Source organism: Mobula birostris, chromosome 8 (assembly GCF_030028105.1).
Source record: "Mobula birostris isolate sMobBir1 chromosome 8, sMobBir1.hap1, whole genome shotgun sequence".
NCBI lineage: Eukaryota > Metazoa > Chordata > Chondrichthyes > Myliobatiformes > Myliobatidae > Mobula > Mobula birostris.
The window spans coordinates 53,460,966-53,481,900 of record NC_092377.1 but is presented as its reverse complement, the minus strand read 5'-3'; the positions used below and the strand labels follow the sequence as shown (position 1 = coordinate 53,481,900).

The following is a 20,935-nucleotide window of genomic DNA, read 5'->3' as shown; positions in this document are numbered from 1 at the left end:
GCATATTCTGTTTTATAATTCCAAAGGCTAATCAAAAGAAAAACTGGAGGCTGGGATAACTTATCTACATGGTATTGGAGCTTAGAAAAGTAGAGGAAATAGAGTAGGGAAATTTTGGACAGTTTCTAGAATAGGTTACATGGTTGGCACAACATTGTGGGCCGAAGGTCTGTAATGTGCTGTAGATTTCTATGTTCTATGTTCTACTTAATTTTTCTTCATTGAGGCACTCACATATGATATGGAGGCCTAATGACGTAGGTCATTCATGTACTTCTCATATATAACCCCTAATGAATTATCTGAACAAATAAAGAATGCTTAATCAAACAATATATTTATAATATTACTCAAATTAAACTGAAATATTGGATATACTACACTCCTCCATGCTTAGTCACTGTGGACAATTTCTTACTCTTGTCTTTCATGACAGGGGTGGGGGAGGGTTACTCTACCTGGCAGGTGATATTTCTGTCTGTGAAACCATCTCAGGTTCTGGGGCCTCCTCTGTGGTGGTTGTCGAAGTTGACCCTGGGACTGCAGGAACTGGTTCTGAAATCTCTAGACAACTTTCTTCTCTAACAATCGACTCTGCTCTCCTCAACTGATCGATGTGTCATCTGGAGATGGCATTAGATACAGTCCCAACTGTGTAGGATAGTGGTCCAGTTCAATCCTTAATCTTTCCAGGTACCAACGTTTGATCATCTCTTTAGTCCTATGTCCAGGAGTGAAACATCAAACCTCCTTGTTTGAGAAGCCCTCAATTTGTCAGCTGTTTGTCCTGTATAGTCCTGCTGAGACTGGGTTTGAGGAGATCCAAGGGAATAATATAGCTAGGGAGTTATTAGTTGTGGAGTGTGCTGCATTGCAATAGTCAAGGAAAAATTTGGTGAGCTTCTGATTCAGTGCTTTGCTGACATTGTTCACAGTGTGTTTTTTGGACTTCAGACAAAACTTTACAACCAGCCATTTGTAGCAGGGTTGTATGGTGCAGATGTAATATGTCTAATTCCATTCATTGTTAGGAATGACTGGAACTGTTCCACAACTAGCTGTGATCCATTGTCACCAGCTAAGTGTTCTAGAACACCAGTCCTTGAGAAGAGGCTTCTCAACAGATCAATAGCATAGAGGCTGTAGTGAAGAGTGTTGTGAACATTTCTGGCCACTTCGTAGCTGCATTCACGCCTACCAGGACATTTGTACCCATGAATGGTCCAGCAAAATTCACATGAATCCTCTGCCTTGGCAAAACAGGCCATTCTCAGGGATGGAGAGGCACTGCTCTTGGCATCTGGTTTGTATCTCAAACAATTCATGGCAAGCTGCTTGATTTTCTGATCTCTCCCAGGGCATTAGACAAAGCTTCAAGCCAATGCTTTCATTTTGACCATGCCTAAAATACTGGCATGTAGCTCCTCCCACACTAGCTGTCAGCTTGGATGCTGCAACCACTCTCAATCCCCACATAAGGCAACCCATGTCAATGGCAAGTTCATCCTGGAGCTGGTAAAAATAGAGGAATAGAAATTTCTGCTGCACTTCCAGAAATTTTGTGTGGACATGTAGACGTGTGACAATGTGAGGTCTCTTCTACTATCTCTTTGGATCATCTCTGCCATAATAGAGAGGCTTTCAATTTGCATTAGGGAGAATATGTCAAGAAAAGAATTGTGAATTTTTCAGTAATCTCCTTTTCCAAGAGAGACAATCCATCAGCAGAGCTACTTTCAGTACAGGGTTGATGGTGACCCTAAAATCACCACAGGCCCATCCTTCTTGGCTACTAGGACAACTGGTGTTGTCCTTGGGCTCCACTTAAACTAAGAAAGAATTCCCTCAGCCTCCAGGGAATCTAGATCACTGCCTACTTTATCGCAGACAATATAAAGAAGAACCAGAAAGGCTTTGTAAAACTTCTGTGGGGCATTTTTATTTAACAGTATTTTATCCTTGATATGTTTGAGATTTCCAATGCCATCCTTGAAGACTGCTGTGCCATTCTTAATTCACTTCCAATCAAGTTGTAGTTGTCACAGCCAATCACATCCCCACAATTCTGTCCCTCCTGTTCTTACCACACAACAGCCCAATGTGGCTTGGTGGTTGTTGTATTTCACACTTACAATGTCATCCCCACCGGAGTTATCTTCCCTCCACTCTAAGTTCGAAGTTGGATATCTGCAGGCTTCAATTCATTCTGTTTTAAACTCATTTTGTGGAACGATAGAAACTACTGAGCCAATGTCCAATTGTATTTCAATTAATTTGCAATTTATTCTGGTGTAAGCCATTTTGCTTGTCTCAGGTTAGTTTTCAAAATAAGATCTCAAGACTACTCAGTCCTGTGTCACTGTCATCATTATCAGATTTTCCTCAACAGCATGCAGAATAGTGCTCTTTTTGAAAATGCAAACTGACTTTTTAACTTTTTGTCTTCCCTGTGCAATCCATTTATTTTTGTCTACTCAACATGCTTTTTGTACGTGTCCTACTTTTGTTGCATTTTCTGCAAGTTTTGCCTTTACATCTGCATTGGTCTGGCGTATGCTAATCCATACCACAACAATAACACAGTTTGTTTTGCTAGGTAGGTTTATGTTTAGACATTGCAATTTTATTCACATTCACTTTCATTTCTCCAAATGTGTCTCTCTCTGTTGTTTCCATTGATTTATTTCAACTGTTCTTTAAATGTGAGTTGTACTTCAGTTTGGAGCTTTTTTGAATGCTTTTTTGTAAGATTCCACAAACTAACCAATATCTCAGTGCATCATTAAACCCAGTCACTGAACTGACAATGCTCAAATAATTTCTTGAATTCAGCCTCATAAGCTGAAATGGGCTCACCTTCCTTTTGATTCCACTTAAGAAACCTAAAGCTTTCTGCAATGACCAATGACTTTAGTTCTAATCGTTCCTGCATTACTTTCATAACATCAACAAAACTCATTTCAGCTGGTTCAGTTGGAGCAGTGAAGCTGCTAACTATCCTTTCCCACCTATTACACTCAGTAACACTGGCACACATTTCTTATTGGATATTCCATTTGCTTTAAAATGCTGCTCAGTCTGTTCAATAAACATCATATGTACAGTATACATTATCTGTTGTGCAATCAAATGCATCTATCTTTCTAATGTAGCCAGCCATTTCTGTTTCATTTATTAATTATTATTATTATCACCTGGTACTTACTGTATGCCAGCCTTTGGCCGTATATGTTGCTTGTTAATTTTCTGCCTTAACCAATTCTCTCCCCTTCTGAAGAAGCACACACAGTGATTTTTTTTTTAACTCAACCGTCCCTCTCCCCTTCTGAAGAAAATTCAAGCTGTGCTTCAATAGGTAGGTAGTCATCTCGGATTCAATTTAAAACTTACTTGACACCACTGTTACATTTTGTAACTCCAGAAACTAATTGAAAGAAAAAGCCAGGAGGCTAGGATAGCTTGCCTATTTAGTTTTTCTTCAGTGATGTGCTCACATATGGCATGGTGGTGTAGTGATGTATGTTATTCATGTACTTCTTACATATAACCCATAATGAATTCTGGAAAGAAACAAAAAAAAACCTAATCAATCAATATATTTACAATACTAATCAATTACTTCTGAAATATTGAATACACTACACTACAGAAGCTAGAAAACTTGAGTAACACACACAAAATGCTGGAGGAACTTAGGCAACATCTATGGAGAAGATAAGACGACCCTAATAAAGGGTCTCAGCCCAAAACATCAGTGTTTATTCCCCCTCCATAAATGCTGCCTAACTTGCTATGTTCCTCCAGCACTTCTGTGTGTTACTTGAGGCTTTATTTCATTGTATGCCCTTTGACTTCCTTCAGCATGACCTTCAAGTACTGAGCAGTTTGGTTAAATTTTCATGAGCTTACTGCACGTGAACAAAAATAATTATATTGTGCTATTCAATATGTATAGGAAATTGATCTTAATGGAACATAAATATTGGATTCCTCCAGTAAATGATTTGCTGAATGTCAATGGATGAATTTCTTCCACAATTATCACTTGGCGGTAAAATTTCAACTTTGCATCTGCATTTACTGTGGTGAGAAAATTATGTGGGGAAAAGTTTTCCTTTTTTTAAAACTCTTCTATTTGCAAATTGTAGCTGTAAAGCATATCTAGGGATTATCCAGAATCCCTGAGTTTTTGAAGGTTCTCCGTAAATGAGGTAATAACCTGCACCTACAAGGGTTTGAGGGTCAGCTAGCTACAGTTGCTAATGAAACAAAGGTGTGTCAAAACTTTTTTGTGAGCCAATATGATTGAAAATTAGCCCTATCAAATTGGCCAGTAGTTAATAAGAGTTCTTTTATCAGTCAGACTTCTTTTCATAAGACAGATTAGTTCAGAAAAATGAACTGTGAGAGCTGACTTAAGCTGTTTTCCATCAAGTTCCTCGAGCTTGGTCAAAATGGATCAAAATATATTCAGAGAGAAATCTGTAGTTTTTGAAGTACCAGTGATGTTGAATTTTCTGCTGTGAAGTCCTGGCAATTGTTGGGGAGGAAGAGAAAGAACATTTTAAAATCTTTATATACAATATTTTCATGTTGAAATCTATCAACACAAACTTGCTGCATGGTACTTTTTGATATGTACTGAAAAAGAAATGTTCAAGCAACTTGTGTTACTTAAAGTACTGAAGTTGTAACTAAATGTGCCAGTGCAGAGAAAATTAGCTGGTGACAGAGTATTCGGTCTGTATGTTTGGGTTGTCTCATGCCATTTTATGAAGTGATTCATAGGTATCTATCGATACATTGTACATTGCTTGTAGATGTTCGAAGACATTTTCTGTGGTAACTTGCAATCATGGGAAGTTTATTTCTACACAGGGTAAACAGCTGGAGGTTTGAGAGTTTGAATGAAAAGAACAAGTACTAACGTATCTCTTCAAGGCAATCTGCTTGAATTTTTTATTTATTTCCATGCAGAATCTGAACCAAGGAGTTACTATTTTCATAGAAGAGGGGAAAAAGACAATGAAATTAAATACATGAGAAAGTAGGTAAAAGTAAAAAGAACTTGATATATTAATAAAATCCCATCACCGATCAAAATTTGAAAGAACAAGCCACTGATGTAGAAATTAATTTTCAGTGCCATGGAGTTTAGTTGGTTATGGTTAAAGTTTTCTCTTTCACTTGAAATTAACTGTTCTCTCTCTGGTATGTTCAGCTGGTACCTAATGGGTCAGTAACAACAACCTCATTTACAGTACTTGAATGCCAAGCCAAGTGGTAAGGTATTGTTAAAGTGAAGCTCCAGATAATGTAAAGCCACTTAAGAGTAACCTTCTGATATTTGTTTAAGAATCAGATTTATTTATCACATGTATATCAAAACAGGTAGTGAAATGCATCATTTGCATTAACAACCAATATATCTCGAGGTGTTCCGAGTGCAACCCATAAGTGCTGCCGCACATTCCAGTGCCAGCTTAGGATGTTCGCCATGTTTTAGACATTGGAGGTTGCTACACACTTTCTGCTTTGTAAAGGATTCATAGAGTCATAGAACACTACAGCACAGAAACAAGCCCTTTGGCTCATCTAGCCCATGCCAAACTATTAATCCACCTTGTCCCATCTACTTGCACCTGAACCATAGCCCTCCATATTCTTTCCACCCATGTACCTAATCAAATTTTCTTAAATGTTGAAATTGAACCTGCATCTACCACTTCTGTGGGCAGCTTTCCCCATCCTCATAGTCTCTCTGTCTTACTAACTCAAATTCTGAATCATTAAATAACAATCAGTGATAGTTCTTAAGGTAGCAGAATTAGATACAGGAGCTCTCTGAAGTTCGCAAGGAGATTTGAATGATAGTATAATTAAATCTAGAGGTATTTTCCACAATTAAAAATGGCTGTGTTAGCTGTGAAGTAAATAATATATTAGCAGGTAAGTAGATCCACCTGTTGTGGCCTGGAGAGAGATATTTCTACAAGCCTTATCTTGTACTTACTGCTGGTTTCACAGATACGCTATAAGCTAATTGCCCAGTGTCAACACCCCCCTCATAGTACTAGTTGCTACCAGTCCTCCAGTATAAGACTATCAACTGCTGCAGAACAGGGATGGATTAAAGTTTTGAACAAACCTATTCACTAGACATTTGGATAATATACTTCTATTACATAATAACAACTACAGAATCACCTACTACACGCTAATTGTTCTCTTTACAGAAATCTATTACAAATGCAGAGTAGTTCAGTAATCGCTGAAAACCAAAATAATATAATCTATGGATCTGTATGTCACTGTTTTGTTCTTTATGTGCACTGACCTATGGAGTGCTGACAGCAAATCATTTCATGAATGTGTAAATATACCAGAGTAACATTTCCACATCTGCTTGCACTAAGATTTTCAGGTGATATAATGGATAGTTTCAACAGAGGTTTTAATGAGTGTAATATCCATAACGTGGAATAGATTTTCAGTTGGTATCATCATAAGAGACTAAAAGATTTTTGGCTTATAGAAAAAAAATCCATATAACTGCATTGGGACAGCACTTTCAAAGTTTGGGATTAATGGATATTGTACTAGATTGTGAAAACTATGCAATACAACATCTCTTAGTCTGATATCGGACTATCCACAAATGACAATTACAGTCTTTTAGCTGACATTCTTCATCAACAAAGAAAAAAAAAGGAACTGGGTTAAAAATCTAGACTAAACTATTGCTATTTTCCTGAGAATGTGCCACAAGCACTTTTGTGGAATTTGCCAGCTGAATCTGTAACAGTGTAGACCAAGCAAAGGATAATTAATTCTATTCATTTCAATAAAGAGAAACAACCACAGGACACATAAAACAGTATGAATTAAAATACTCCTGTTCAAATAAATTGATCATTTTATGTCTTTGGAAGTTTTTGACATTTTTGAGCCCACACACAGATTTGGCAGCATTGACTTTTCACTAAGGTTGAGGGTATGTCTTTACTAACTGCCATGTTCTTTCTAGTGAAGGGAAAGAGTTGGAATGATTTGGGCTGAAAGTCAACACTGATGGGTTCACAAAGAGGTAAATACTTAATTACAAGAAATAAGCACAAATGGTTTATCACTGGCAGCAAGTGGAAAAGTGTGTATGGAACCAGCAGAGGTAGCTGAGGTACTTAATGAACTCTTTGCTTCACTGTTCACTCCGGAAAAGGATCTTGATGATTGTAGGGATGACTTACAGTGGACTGAAAAGCTTAAGCATATAGATATTAAGGAAGACGATGTGCTGGAGCTTTTGGAAAGCATCAAGTTGGATAAGTAACCAGGGGTGGATGTGATGTACCCCAGGCTACTGTGGGAGGCAAGGGAGGAGATTACAGAGCCTCTGGCGATGATCTTTGCATCATCAATGAGGACGGGAGATGTTCCAGAGGATTGGAGGGTCGCGGATGTTGTTCCCTTATTCAAGAAAGGGAGTAGAGATAGCCCAGGAAATTATAGACCAGTGAGTCTTACTTCAGTGGTTGGTAAGTTGATGGAGTAGATCCTGAGAGGCAGGATTTATGAACATTTAGAGAGGCATAACATGATTAGGAATAGTCAACATGGCTTACGAGCATGATTGAGTTTTTTGAGGATGTGACTAGACACATTGATGAAGGTAGAGCAGTAGATGTAATGTATATGGATTTCACCAAGCCATTTGATAAGCTACCCCATGCAAGGATTATTGAGAAAGTAAGGAGGCATGGTATCCAAAGGGACATTGCTTTGTGGATCCAGAACTGGCTTGCCCACAGAAGGCAAAGAGTGGTTGTAGACGGGTCATATTCTGCATGGAGGTCGGTGACCAGTGGTGTGCCTCAGGGATCTGTTCTGGAGCTCCTACTATTTGTGAATTTTATAAATGAGCTGGATGAAGAAGTGGATGGATGGGTTAGTAAATTTGCTGATGACACAAAGGTTGGGAGTGTTGTGGATAGTGTGGAGGGCTATCAGAGGTTACAGTGGGACGTCGATATGATGCAAAACTGGGCTGAGAAGTGGCAGATGGAGTTCAACCCAGATAAGTGTGAGGTGGTTCATTTTGGTAGGTCAAATATGATGGCAGAATATAGAATTGATGGTAAGACTCTTGGCAGTGTGAAGGATCAGAGGGATCTTGGGGTCTGAGTCCATAGGACACTCAAAGCTGCTGCGCAAGTCGACTCTGTGGTTAAGAAGGTATTCGGTGCATTGGCCTTCATCAATCGTGGGATTGAGTTTAAGAGCCGAGAGCTAATGTTGCAGCTGACCCTGGTCAGACCCCACTTGGAGTACTGCACTCAGTTCTGGTCACCTCACTACAGGAAGGATGTGGAAACTACAAAAAGGGTGCAGAGAAGCATTATAAGGATGTTGTCTGGATTGGGGAGCATGCCTTATGAGAATAGGTTGAGTGAACTTGGCCTTTTCTCCTTGGAGTGACAGAGGATGAGAGGTGACCTGATAGAGGTGTATAAGATGATGAGAGGCATTGATCGTGTGGATAGTCAGAGGCTTTTTCCCAGTGCTGAAATGACTAACACGAGAGGGCACAGTTTTAAGGTGTTTGGAAGCAGGTACAGAGGAGATGTCAGGGGTAAGTTTTTTTATGCAGAGAGTGGTGAGTGTGTGAAACAGGCTGCCGGTGACAGTGGTGAAGACAGATACGACAGGGTCTTTTAAGAGACTCCTGGATAGGTACATGGAGCTCAGAAAAATAGAGAGCTATGGGTAACCCTAGGTAATCTCTAAGGTGAAGACATGTTCAGCACAGCTTTGTGGGCTGAAGGGCCTGAATTGTTCTGTAGGTTTTCTATGTTTGTAAGTTCAAGCCCATTAAATACTTATTTCATATGTGTCTCAAATACATATAATTTGGTGTCAGATCTTTCCAAGGCTTTTCGTTAGGGAATATGTCTCTATAAGTCATTTTTATTTCTGCATTTGAAAAAAAAAACTTTACACTTTTGCTATGTGTAATCAATATAAGTCTTCAGTGTACATATTAAAATTTTGAAACTTGACTCTTTTATAGGGTGGAAGGAAGCAAATAATCCATTCTGTTGCTAAGGATAAGGGGTGTGTGTGTGTGTGTGTGTGTGTGTGTGTGTGTGTGTGTGTGTGTGTGTGTGTGTGTGTGTGTGTGTTCTTTAATGAACACTTCAGGTTTTATTCTGGAATGGGATATAGAAATATAATTAATGGAGAAAGATATATCTTGTGCTTTAACTAGCTCTTATTTCCGTAGTCCAGCATAAAACACGTTGAAACATTCATTATATCCTATTCTGTTATTGCATTAGAGCTCTACTATGTAAAGAAATTGCAATAAAGGTGACCTGATTTGAAAAGGTTCTGGTAGTACATGAGCATGTGGTCATTATAGAGATCACCCAAACATTTGATAAGCTAGAAGTACCCTTTGAATAAATTGCTTTAGCCAAAAATCTCAACCTTAATTTTGCCAGAGGTAATACTGTATATCAAGATATAAAGAATAGGTAGAAAATGCTGTCAGGTAGATGCCAAATGTGAAAATGTAGAACTAATTGAGTTTTGTATGGTCCATAACTTAGAGGGAGACTTCCTGTTGATTTTGTTTTTGGACTATATGAAGGGAGAGGTAACCAAAAAGGAAAAGAGAGATATAAAGGATTGTGGGAATCTGAGATGAAGAGAATGATACGTAAAGTAAGATCGAGCTGATTGGTACACATTCAAAGTAGATTAGATGAGAAGTGATATTATTGAATCATGTGAGATTTGGATGGGGATTGACCATTGCTAAGAATATGTTTCGTCTGGGTCAGGTGTCTATGTTTATGCAGTATAACCTTAAAATAAGTCTTTGTCCCTTTAAAATGAAAATGAGATGCATTTCTCATAGGAAGTCCTAGCTATTTAGAATTCTGCGCCCTAAATAAGATATGAATGTGAAGTTATTTAATATTTTCAAGGCAGAGATTGACAGACATTTGAATTAGAAAAGTATCGAAGAGTGTGGAACGAGACTGGGAAAATGATCCGGAGAGTAAGATTGCATCAGATATGATCTCATTGAATGATGTAGGAGACTCAAGGGGCCAGCTAACCTACCCCTGATTTTTTTGTTTTTTTTTGTTGTGGGTCAGATATCAGTCCACTCAATGGTAGTTTTCCATATTCTTCACTTTTGTGAATGATTGGTTGATTATTGCCCTGATATTGACCATAGACACTTTTATTTCTCCTCTGATAATGGGACCATATATTCTCAACTTAATTGAAGCTTTCTGCAAAATCTTTCACGCAGTAAAAGTAATGGAAGGTAAACCCAAACAACATTTAAATTTGATTCTTATGGGTCTTAAAGCAACTCTAATGTAAGACTACAAACTTGTGAAAATATCCTTCTGTGATGGAAGTTGCAAGAGTGGGTGAGGAACTTCCTTAATGTTTCTTTGAGAAGATATTCAGTGCAGTATTATGTTGTAATAGCATCAACTATTCAAATTTTCCCAGAACAAAATTTAACAATTTATATTATTAGATTAGCAAAGTAAGTCTGCTTAGAGACTGGGGTCTTATCAATCAAAGGTTTGTTTTAAGAGTGCATTGTCATTGTGGTAAGGTGTTTTCAGAGATGGCTAGTAATGCTGTTACCCTATAGCACAACTTTCTCAAGAGGACATTAGTTGAGAGTTAAAGGGTAAAAGTTTAGGGGTAACATGAGGGGTAACTTCTTTACTCAGAGAGTGGTAGCTGTGTGGAATGAACTTCCAGCAGAAGTGGTTGAGGCAGGTTCGATGTTGTCGTTTAAAGTTAAATTGGATAGATATATGGATAGGAAAGGAATGGAGGGTTATGGGCTGAGTGCAGGTCAGTGGGACTAGGTGAGAGTAAGAGTTCGGCATGAACTAGAAGGGCCGAGATGGCCTGTTTCCGTGCTGTAATTGTTATATGGTTATATGATTATAGGTTAGTGAGAATTTAGAGGGGAGTTACTGGCAAGGAATCAAAATTATATCTAGTTTAAGAAAACAAACTTCAATACCAGTACTAAAATCTGGATTTTCACTCAAAACACAATGACAAAATATGGTGTAGTGGAAGACACTTTTTCTAGAAGTTGAATTTCAGTCAGCTAACCATCATCTCATGGCCACCTCTTAGGGTGTCCATGGTTCCACTAACCTTTCAGTCATATATTTCCCAATGGGGCATTGGCCTTGCTGTTGCTGTCATTCCATTGATGAGCAAATAATGCCATTAATGAACAAGTGCTCCTGCAGTTGTTAATGCATTTTGAGCCCACTCTAGGATTGGGCCCATTAGGTCTAACCATTCGTGAAGAGGATTTGTTACAATGAACAAGTCCAAGCCGATGAATAATGTTTAGAATTATCTTTGAAAAGCCATTGGGGAAATTAAGCCTCATGCAGAAAAAAAAATGACCAGAAAGAATTACAGTTTCAATCAACGTACATTGAGATGTAACATTTAATAATTACAAAGCACAGTTATCGAGGGATTTTTTTTTTCTTTCTGTAAATGAAAGTATATGCTGGAATTAACAGCTGTTTCATGACTAAAAGATAAAATACAGCTGCAAGTGATTGCTGCCTTGTTAAAGACTTAGAAACAATGAAGGTTTGAGATTTTTGATATATACTCAAAGGAACATCTACAAGTTATATGAAGGGTCCAAACAGTTCCCTATTATTTTGAGGCAGTGACTCTAATTGGGTAAAGTTCAAACAATAGTCTTTGTTTTTTTTTGTGTGCCATTGCAAGTTGATTTGGAAAAGGAAGCCAGAAGATGAGACTCTAGGACAAAATCAGGGCTTTAGCAATTCTGGAGTTAAACCCAGAAAGGAAAAATATATGTCATATCTACCAACATCTCTAAGGAAAAATAATGTTTTGGCAGTCTCTAAGGACAATTGATCACAAATGTTGATCATTTTTCCTGCAAGTTGTCACAGATATAGCGTATTTCCAACATTATGATATGTCAAATTTCTAGCCTTTAAAAATATTTATTCTGTATGGCTGAATTTTTCCATTTGCTTAATCAATTTCATTTCTGTAACTTATTAACTTCCTGCCCTTCCCATTCACCTTTGGCCCTCTCTCCAAACATCACTCCACTCCCACCTGCACTTTTTACACATAGTATGCTGATTCAAAGGCTTGGAGGAACTTGCTGTTTGACTTTTACAAATTTTAATCTGTAACTAACTGCCTGACATTGCAGAAGTTGTCTTAGTCAACTTGCTCAGTCTTGTTAGGATGAAATAACTTGGTCCTGAAATGGATGGATTTAAATTTCAATGTAGGATATTATAACATTCTGTCACTAATTGAAAATATTTGCTTGCAGTTTAGTACCTGCTCCCCTTGATGGGGAATCATGAATGTGAACCTCAATCCCACATTTCTATGGGCCTTCAGAGCAAAATACCTTTGGTTGTGTGAGCTTTCCGTAGGGAGCTATATTATATGAAGATATCACTTCAATTCCTTCATGCACAGCCACGCTGTCGCTGTTTCAATAACCAGATAAGTTTTTTAGCTTTAACTCTAGTTCATGTAGAGTATGAAACTAAATGAAATCTAGTATTACCATTGCATTTTTATTCTTGCACCTGATTGTTGAAAAAAAATGAATACATACTAAAATAAAGACAATTTTAAAATGGACATTATTTATGTTTATGTGGATCTGGTAAACAATAGAGTTTTTACAAATGACAAAAAAGGAAAAAAAATAATAATTCTGTTACTCACAATGGTGTTGTTCTGTTTGCTTTTAGTGTTGTGTTAATGAAAACAATGATTTATGCTACCATGCTTCATCTCAAAATGTCACTAATGAGGATTTGGTTTGGAGAAGAGTGCAATTCACAAGGCAATATTGGAGAGTTTGGCACGCTTAATTGTACTTAAATCACCAAGCCTGGTGGGAATTATTCTAAGTCATTATGGAAGGCAAGGGAGAATATTGGTGGCTTACTTATTCTTTGCTGGCCACAAGCGAGGTTTCAGTTGTGGGTACCCTCTTCTATCACGCATGCTATGATAAGAAGGTAATTACAGGCCATTGAGTCTAATATTAGTGCTTGGAAATTATTAGAAAAATAATTCTAAAAGACATGATGAATCTATGTTTGGAAAAAGCGGGAAATACTCAAAAATGCTCAACATGGCTTTGTTAGGGGTGGGGTTCTGTCTGACTAATTCAGTTGAATATTTTTATAGGTGATGAAATGCATCAATAAGTACTGGTCATTTAGATTATATAGCCTTTGAAAAGGTTCTACCTGGAAAACCAATCCAGAATACTCCAGTCCATATGTTTTAAGGGGAGATGGTAAATTGGATCCAAAGTTACCTTTATAATATGAGGCAGAGGGTGATAGTGTAAGAAAGCTTATGACTGCTGGTATACCACAAGGAGAACCTTGCTGTTTGATACTTAAAGGAACAATTTGGATATGAATTCCCAAGGTATTGGAAATGACACATTGAGTGGTGCTACAGTGGATAATGAAGAGGATAGCCCTGGGTTAAAGGAAGATATTGGTGACTTGATAAAGTGAATAGAGTTATGACAGGTGTAATTTAATGCCAATAAGTGTGAGGTGATACACTTTAGAAGGACAATTACAAACAGGAAATATACAATGAATGCTGTCTAGGACTCCAGGGCATATTGGAGAACAGAGGGACCTGAGTGTACATAGATACCTGAACACAGCAGCATGGGTAAATAAAGTAGTAACCAAGGCATGGAGATGATTTGACTTCCTGGTTAGGGTATAGAATACAAGAGCAGGGAAGTTGTAATGCATTGGTTACACCATAGCAGGAGTACCATGTGCATTTCTGTTCACCACACCAAAGGAAACATGTAATTGTACTGGAGGCTGCAGAGCAAATAACCAGGATGTTGCCTGAGGTGGAACACTTTGGTTATAAGGGAAAAAAAGTGACTGGATTTGTTTACCTTGGAGCAGAGAAGAATGAGAGCAGCATAGAATAGCAAATACAATAGATGAGGTGGGTAATAAAAATCTATCCTAAAACTAAAAGTCATAGGTTTAGGGTGAAGGTTAAGACATCTAGAAAGGATCTGAGGAGGTATTTTCTATTCTGAGAGTGGAAAGAATCTGGAACATGCTGCCTGAGTGAATGACAAAAGCAGAACTCTCAACATTTAAATAATGTCTACACTAGAACTTGACTCAGAGGCATATACTGTAAAGTTATCAACCAGGTAAACATAGTCATAGTCATACTTTATTGATCCCGGGGGAAATTAGTTTTCGTTACAGTTGCACCATAAATAATAAATTGTAATAAAACCATAAATAGTTACGTAGTAATATGTGAATTATTTATGCAGGAAATAAGTCCAGGACCAGCCTATTGGTTCAGTGTGTCTGACCCTCAGAGGAGTTGTAAAGTTTGATGGCCACAGGCAGGAATGACTTCCTATGACGCTCTGTGTTACATCTTGGTGGAATGAGTCTCTGGCTGAATATACTCCTATGCCCAACCAGTACATTATGTAGTGGATGGTAGACATTGTCCAAGATGGCATGCAACTTGAACAGCATCCTCTTTTCAGACACCACCGTCAGAGAGTCCAGTTCCATCCCCGCAACATCACTGGCCTTACGAATGAGTTTTTTGATTCTGTTGGTGTCTGCTACATTAATAATTAATACATTAATAATGTTGGTAAAGGTTAGTGTAGATGGATAGCAAAAACTGAGCTACCAGAAGAACTCATTGGGCTTAGCAATATCTGTTCAGAGAAGTGGACCATCAACATTTCTAGGTTCAAATGGACTGGAAGAGTAGATGGATGGCTGAGTTAGGAGCTGGCAGGTGATAGGTGGATATTTTCCAACACTTGCATTTTCTTGTATCTCTAGCATAGACCAGCAATTGACGATCAGTCTGGACATGATTTTTTTCTCCATGTGAAGCAGCCAGAGAAGCAGAGTGAAGGCACTAGCAGCTTGTTTGTAAAGTGTGTGATTGGCTGACTGTTGTGGCCACCCAGCCAATAAAAGTAAAGTAGGGTAAAGCAGAGTGGCCATTGTGGGAGTGTACCAGAATAAGAGTGGGAATCTAAGGTTTTGGCTCAAGGCACTTATTCAAGGAGGCACACATAAGTAGCAGATAAGGACAGGTAAGATTTTTTTCATATAGGCATTAAGAATAATTTGACAGCTGTGGCAGGACTTGAATGCAATTACCTCTTACAAAGTTAAATCAAGCGACATTTTAGAATAGTGTAGGAAATACAGGGTTATAGTTATGGGGTGATTTTGACTTCCCTCATATTGACTGGCACGTCCTAACTGCAAGGGGGATAGATGGGGCTGAATTTGTCAGGTGTGTTCAAGAAGGATTCCTGACACAGTAGGTGGACCGGCCAATGAGAGGAGAGGCCATACTGGATCTAGTTCTGTGTAATGATCCTGGTCAGGTGGCAGACCACTTGGGGTGGGGGGGGAGAATTTTGGTGAGAGTGACCACAACTCCCTTAGCTTCAGCATAGCTATGGAAAAGGATAAAAACAGACAAAACGGTAAAGTGCTTAACTGGGGAAGGGCTAAATATGAAGGGATGAGGCAGGAACTAGCAAGAATAAATTAGAAACAGATGTTCAAGGTTGAAAGCACAGAAGTAATGTGGAGGAAGTTTAGGGACCACTTGTGCTGGGTTCAGGATAGGTTTATCCCACTGACACAAGGAAGGAAGGGTAGGAAAAGAGAACCGTGGCTGATGACACATGTGAGGCAACTTGTCAAGAGGAAGAAGGAAGCATATGTTAGATATAAGAAGCAGGAAGCAGGAGGGGCTCGTGAGAAATATAGGGTAGCCAGGAAGGAGCTTAAGAAAGGACTTAGGAGAGCTCAAAGGGGGCATGAGAAGGCCTTGGCATGTAGGATTAAGGAGAACCCCAAGGTGTTCTATGCGTATGTGAAGAACAGAAGGATGACAAGAATGAAGGTGGGGCCGCTAAAAGATAAAGAAGGCAACATGTGCGTGGAGGCAGAGGAGGTTGGGGAGGTCCTAAATGAATACTTTGATCAGGGTGAGGTCGAAATAGAACAGGCCTGTGTGCTGGACAATATGGAGATTAAGGAAGAATAAGTGTTGGATCTTCTTAAAACCATCAAGATTGATAAGTCCCCAGGGCTGAACGTGATATACCCCAGGTTGCTGTGGGAAGCGAGAGAATAGTTGCTGGAGCAGTAGCTATGGTCTTTGAATCCTCTTTGGCTGCAGTGGAGGTCCCGGAGGATTGGAGAATGGCAAATGTAGTTCCCTTGTTTAAAAAAGATAGTAGGGAGAATCCTGGGAACTATTGGCTTAAAGGTAGAAAGCAGAGGTTAGTAGTGGAAAGAAAGTATTCTGCCTGGAGGTCGGTGACTAGTGGAGTGCCACAAGGATCTGTCCTGGGACCCCTGCTCTTTGTGATTTTTATAAATGACCTGGATGAATAGGTGGAAGGATGGGTAAGTTTGCAGATGACACGAAGATTGGAGGAGTTGTGGATGGACCTGTAAGTTGTCAAAGGTTACAAGAGGATATAGACAGGTTGCAGAGTTGGGCAGAAAAGTGGCAGATGGAGTTCAATCCGGATAAGTGTGAGGTGATGCATTTTGGAAGGACAAACCAGAAGGCTGAGTACAAGGTTAATGGTCGGTTACTTAAAAGTGTTGATGAACAGAGGGACCTTGGGGTTCAAATCCATACACCCCTCAAGGTCGCTGCACAGGTTGATAGCATAGTTGAGAAGGCCTATGGGATGCTAGGCTCCATTAATAGGGGGATTGAGTTCAAGAGTAGAGAGGTCATGTTGCAACTCTACAAATCTCTGGTGAGACCGCACTTAGGGTATTGTGTTCAGTTCTGGTCACCTCATTATAAGTAGGATGTGGAAGGTATGGAGAGGGTGCAGAGGAGATTTACCAGGATGTTGCCTGGATTGGAAAACAAGTCTTATGAGGCAAGGTTAGCAGAGCTGGGACTTTTCTCTTTGGAGCGTAGAAGGATGAGTGGGGACTTGATAGAGGTCTATAAGATTATGAGAGGCATAGATAGGGTGGATAGCCAGTACCTGTTTCCCAGGGCACGAATAGCAAGCACCAGAGGGCATATATACAAAGTTAAGGGAAGAAAGTTTAGGGAAGACATAAGGGGTGAGTTTTTTACACAGAGGGTTGTGGGTGCCTGGAATAACTTTCCAGGGATGGTGGTGGAGGCTAAAACATTAGGGGTATTTAAGAGCCTCCTGGACAGGCACATGGATGAAAGAAAAATAGAGGGTTACGGAGTAGTGTGGGTTCAGTATATTTTTTTTAAGGAATATATGGATCGGCACAACATCAAGGGCCAGAGGGCCTGTACTGTGCTGTAGTATTCTAGTGTCTAGTATCTAGTGACATAGGTGACAACAAGGCTTCACTCCCAGATTGGCTCAATGCCTTTGATGCTTGCTTTGACCATCAAAACAAGGAGGAACCTTCACAAGCTCTCACAGCCCCTGATAACCCTGTGATTTCAATATCGAAGGGTTTTATAAGAGCATCCTTCAGGAGGGTGAACCTATGGAGAGCAAGCAGCCCAGGTGGAGTACCTGGATAACTACTAAATGCTTGGTGCTGATCAACTGGCTGGAGTGTTCACCAATATCTTCATCCTTTCACTTCGGCAGCCTGAGGTACCCCCCTGCTTCAAACAGGCTTCAATTATACCGGTGCCCAAGAAGAACATGGTAACCTGCCTAAATGATTATCACCCAGTAGCATTTACATCCAGAGTGAGGAAGTGTTTTGAGAGGTTGGTGAAGAAACATATCAATTCCTGCCTGAACAGTGACTTGGATCCATTCCAATTTGCCTACCGACACAACAGGTCCACAACTGATGCCATTTCATTGACCCTTCACCCCACCCTGGAACATCTGGACAGTAATGCACCCAAAACTAATTAATAAGCATGAAAATCTTGGCTTCAATACCTCCTTGTGTAATTGGATCCTCAATTTCCTCACTTGTAGACCCCAGTCAGTTTGGATTGGCAACAACATCAACTCCACAATCTCTATCAGCACAGGTGTGCCACAGGGCTGTGTGATCTAATTGCTTTATCTGTATGATTGAGTAGCAAAGCACAGCTCCAATGCCGTATTCTAGATTACTGATGACACCACTGTTGTACACTGAATCAAATTGTACACTTTGTCCAAAAGGTCTGAGGTTCTTCTCCTTTTGTTTATGGTAGGAGCTGTAGGAAGGATGACTAATCAGAATATAGGGGAGAGATAGAAACATAGAAACATAGAAAATAGGTGCAGGAGTAGGCCATTCGGCCCTTCAAGCCTGCACCGCCATTCAGTATGATCATGGCTGATCATCCAATTCAGAACATGATAGATCTTCAATCTCTGAAGATTGAACATCTGGCTGAGTGGTGCCACAACAACAACCTCTTACTCAATGTCAGCAAGACCAAGGAACTGATTATTGACCAGGAGAAGGAAACTAAAGGTCCAGCAGGGGATAAGCAGTAGAGAGGGCCAGCAGCTTTAAATTCCTCTGTGTTATCCATTCAGAGGACCTGTCCTAGGCCCAGCACGTAAGCGACATTACGAAGAAAGAATGGCAATGACTCTATTTTCTTAGGAGTTTGTGAAGATTCAGCATGTCATCTAAAACTTTGACAAACTTCTAAAGAGATGTGGTGGAGAGTATATTGACTGGTAGCATCAAGGCTTTATATGGAAACACCCATGCCCTTGAATGAAAAATCCTACAAAAAGTAGTGAATACAGCCTGGTCTGCCGCGGGTAAAGGCCTCCCCGCCATTGAGCCCATCTACATGGAGCGCTGTCACAGGGAAGCAGCATCCATCATCAGGGACCCCCACCACACAGGTCATGCTCTCTTCTCTCTGCTGTCATCAGGAAAAAGTTACAGGAGCCTCTGGACCAATACCACCAGGATTTTTGGAGCAGCTATTACCCCTCAACTCTCAGGCTGTTGAACCAGAGGGGATAACTTCACTCAACTTAACTTGCTTCATCACCACTCTGTTCCACAACCTCAGGACTCACTTTCAAGGACTCTTCATTTCATGTTCAAATTAAAATTGATTATTATTATTTTTTGTATTTGCACAGTTTGTTATCTTTTGCACATTAGTTGTTTGCCTGTCCTGTTGGGGGTGGTCTTTCATAGGATGTGGGGGTGGGGGGGGGAAGGTGGCTAGTGGTTGGTGGCAGTGGAGATTTACCTGAACACTGCATTTCAAAAGGCAGTCACACCCATCAGATTAACTACTTCAATTTCTGCCTGTAGTCAGAGACAAGAGGGTGTGACTGTGACTGAGCCAGGTAGGGTGATCCATGAGGCAGTGTTTAAGACTCCACCCTTGACTTTGTCCAATAGGTCTGAGGTTCTTCTCCTTTTGTTTATGGTAGGAGCTGTAGGAAGGATGAGCAACCAAAACATGACCCTTTTATTCATGAAACTATTCAAGGGTGGGGGAGAAAAGAAAAGTAGTGGTAATTTGATATAGTACAGTCAGGGGAATAGACACAAATCTGTCACAAGGATTGTCCTAAAGGCTGTGTAGTCTGTCTGCCCTGGTTTGGGACATCTCCTCTGACTAGTGGAGGACTTTTCAGTAGTAGGGGAAAGATCCATTTGTCATGGTCCTTGTGGATAATAACAACAGAGGAATAACAAGGAAAGAGGTTTTGCTGAAGGAATTTGAGCAGTTAGAAATTAAATTAAAGTGCAGAACCAAAAAAGTAATAATTTCTGGATTGATCCCTGCACCACCTGCAAATTGGCACAGAGTTAATAGGATCAGATTGCTACGTATGTGGCTCGAAGATTGGTGTAGGAGAAGTGAGTTTGAATTCATGGGCCTTTGGCACAGTGCTGGTATAGGAGGGAGCTGTTCCAATGAGACAGGCTCCATTTGACCAACACTGAGACCAGGGTCTTTGAAATTGCATAACTAGGGCTATGGATAGTGTTGTGTTTTGTAACTCCAAAACACAAAAAATAATTGGCAGGAAAACAAGGGAGCTGTGGGAATGTGAGTCTAACTCTTAGTTTAATTTCTTACTTTAAGTGAGGTGCATACATTTGACATGGTGGTGTAATGGCATATGCCATTTATGTACTTTTATGTATAACCTGCAATGCATCATGTAACCAACAAAGAATGCTTAATCAAACAATGTATTTACAATATTAGTCAAATGTTAATAAAACATTAAATACTCAACAGGTAGGGCTTTAAACTGTATAGTAGTGGTCTGTTTTCAACAGCTTGGAAAAATAAGGATAAAATAAAAGGGAAAGGGAGTGCATGAGAGGTTACTGAATTCGCCAAAGTAAAAAATAAACTAAAGTTTAGAATGATATAAGAATTCAAATTCAGGCAACATGGAAAAAAATGAGAAGAAGGGTGATCAATACAGGACTGAAGGTGTCACACAAAATAAAGTAGATGAGCTTATTTGTCGGTTAGAAATTGGCAGGTATGTTGTGGGCTGCACTGGGTCAAGATTAAAAGAAGATCACAACTGGGAGTTTAACATCCAAGGATATACATCATATCAAGATAGCATGCAGGTGAGCAAGAGGGGAGTGGGGTGGCTCTGTTGGTAAAAAGTGAAATCAAAACTTTATACAAAAAAAACATATGATCAGATGATGTAGAATCCTTATGGACAGAGTTAAGAAACCGAAAGGGTAAAAGGAACTTGATTGGAGGTACACTTAGGTCTCTGAATAGTAGCCAGGAACTGAGGTACAAATTACAATGGGGAACAGAAAAGGCATGTAAAAAGGACAATGTTACAATGGTCATGAGGAATTTC

The 20,935-nt window shown here is 39.6% G+C and overlaps 1 protein-coding gene across 1 annotated transcript in view; it reads left to right on the top strand.

The window, feature by feature from the left end:
• Positions 1-20,935, top strand: part of nrxn1a (neurexin 1a) — a 1,764,001-nt gene that overhangs the window by 1,130,838 nt on the left and 612,228 nt on the right. The gene's annotated exons all lie outside the window — the stretch shown is intronic.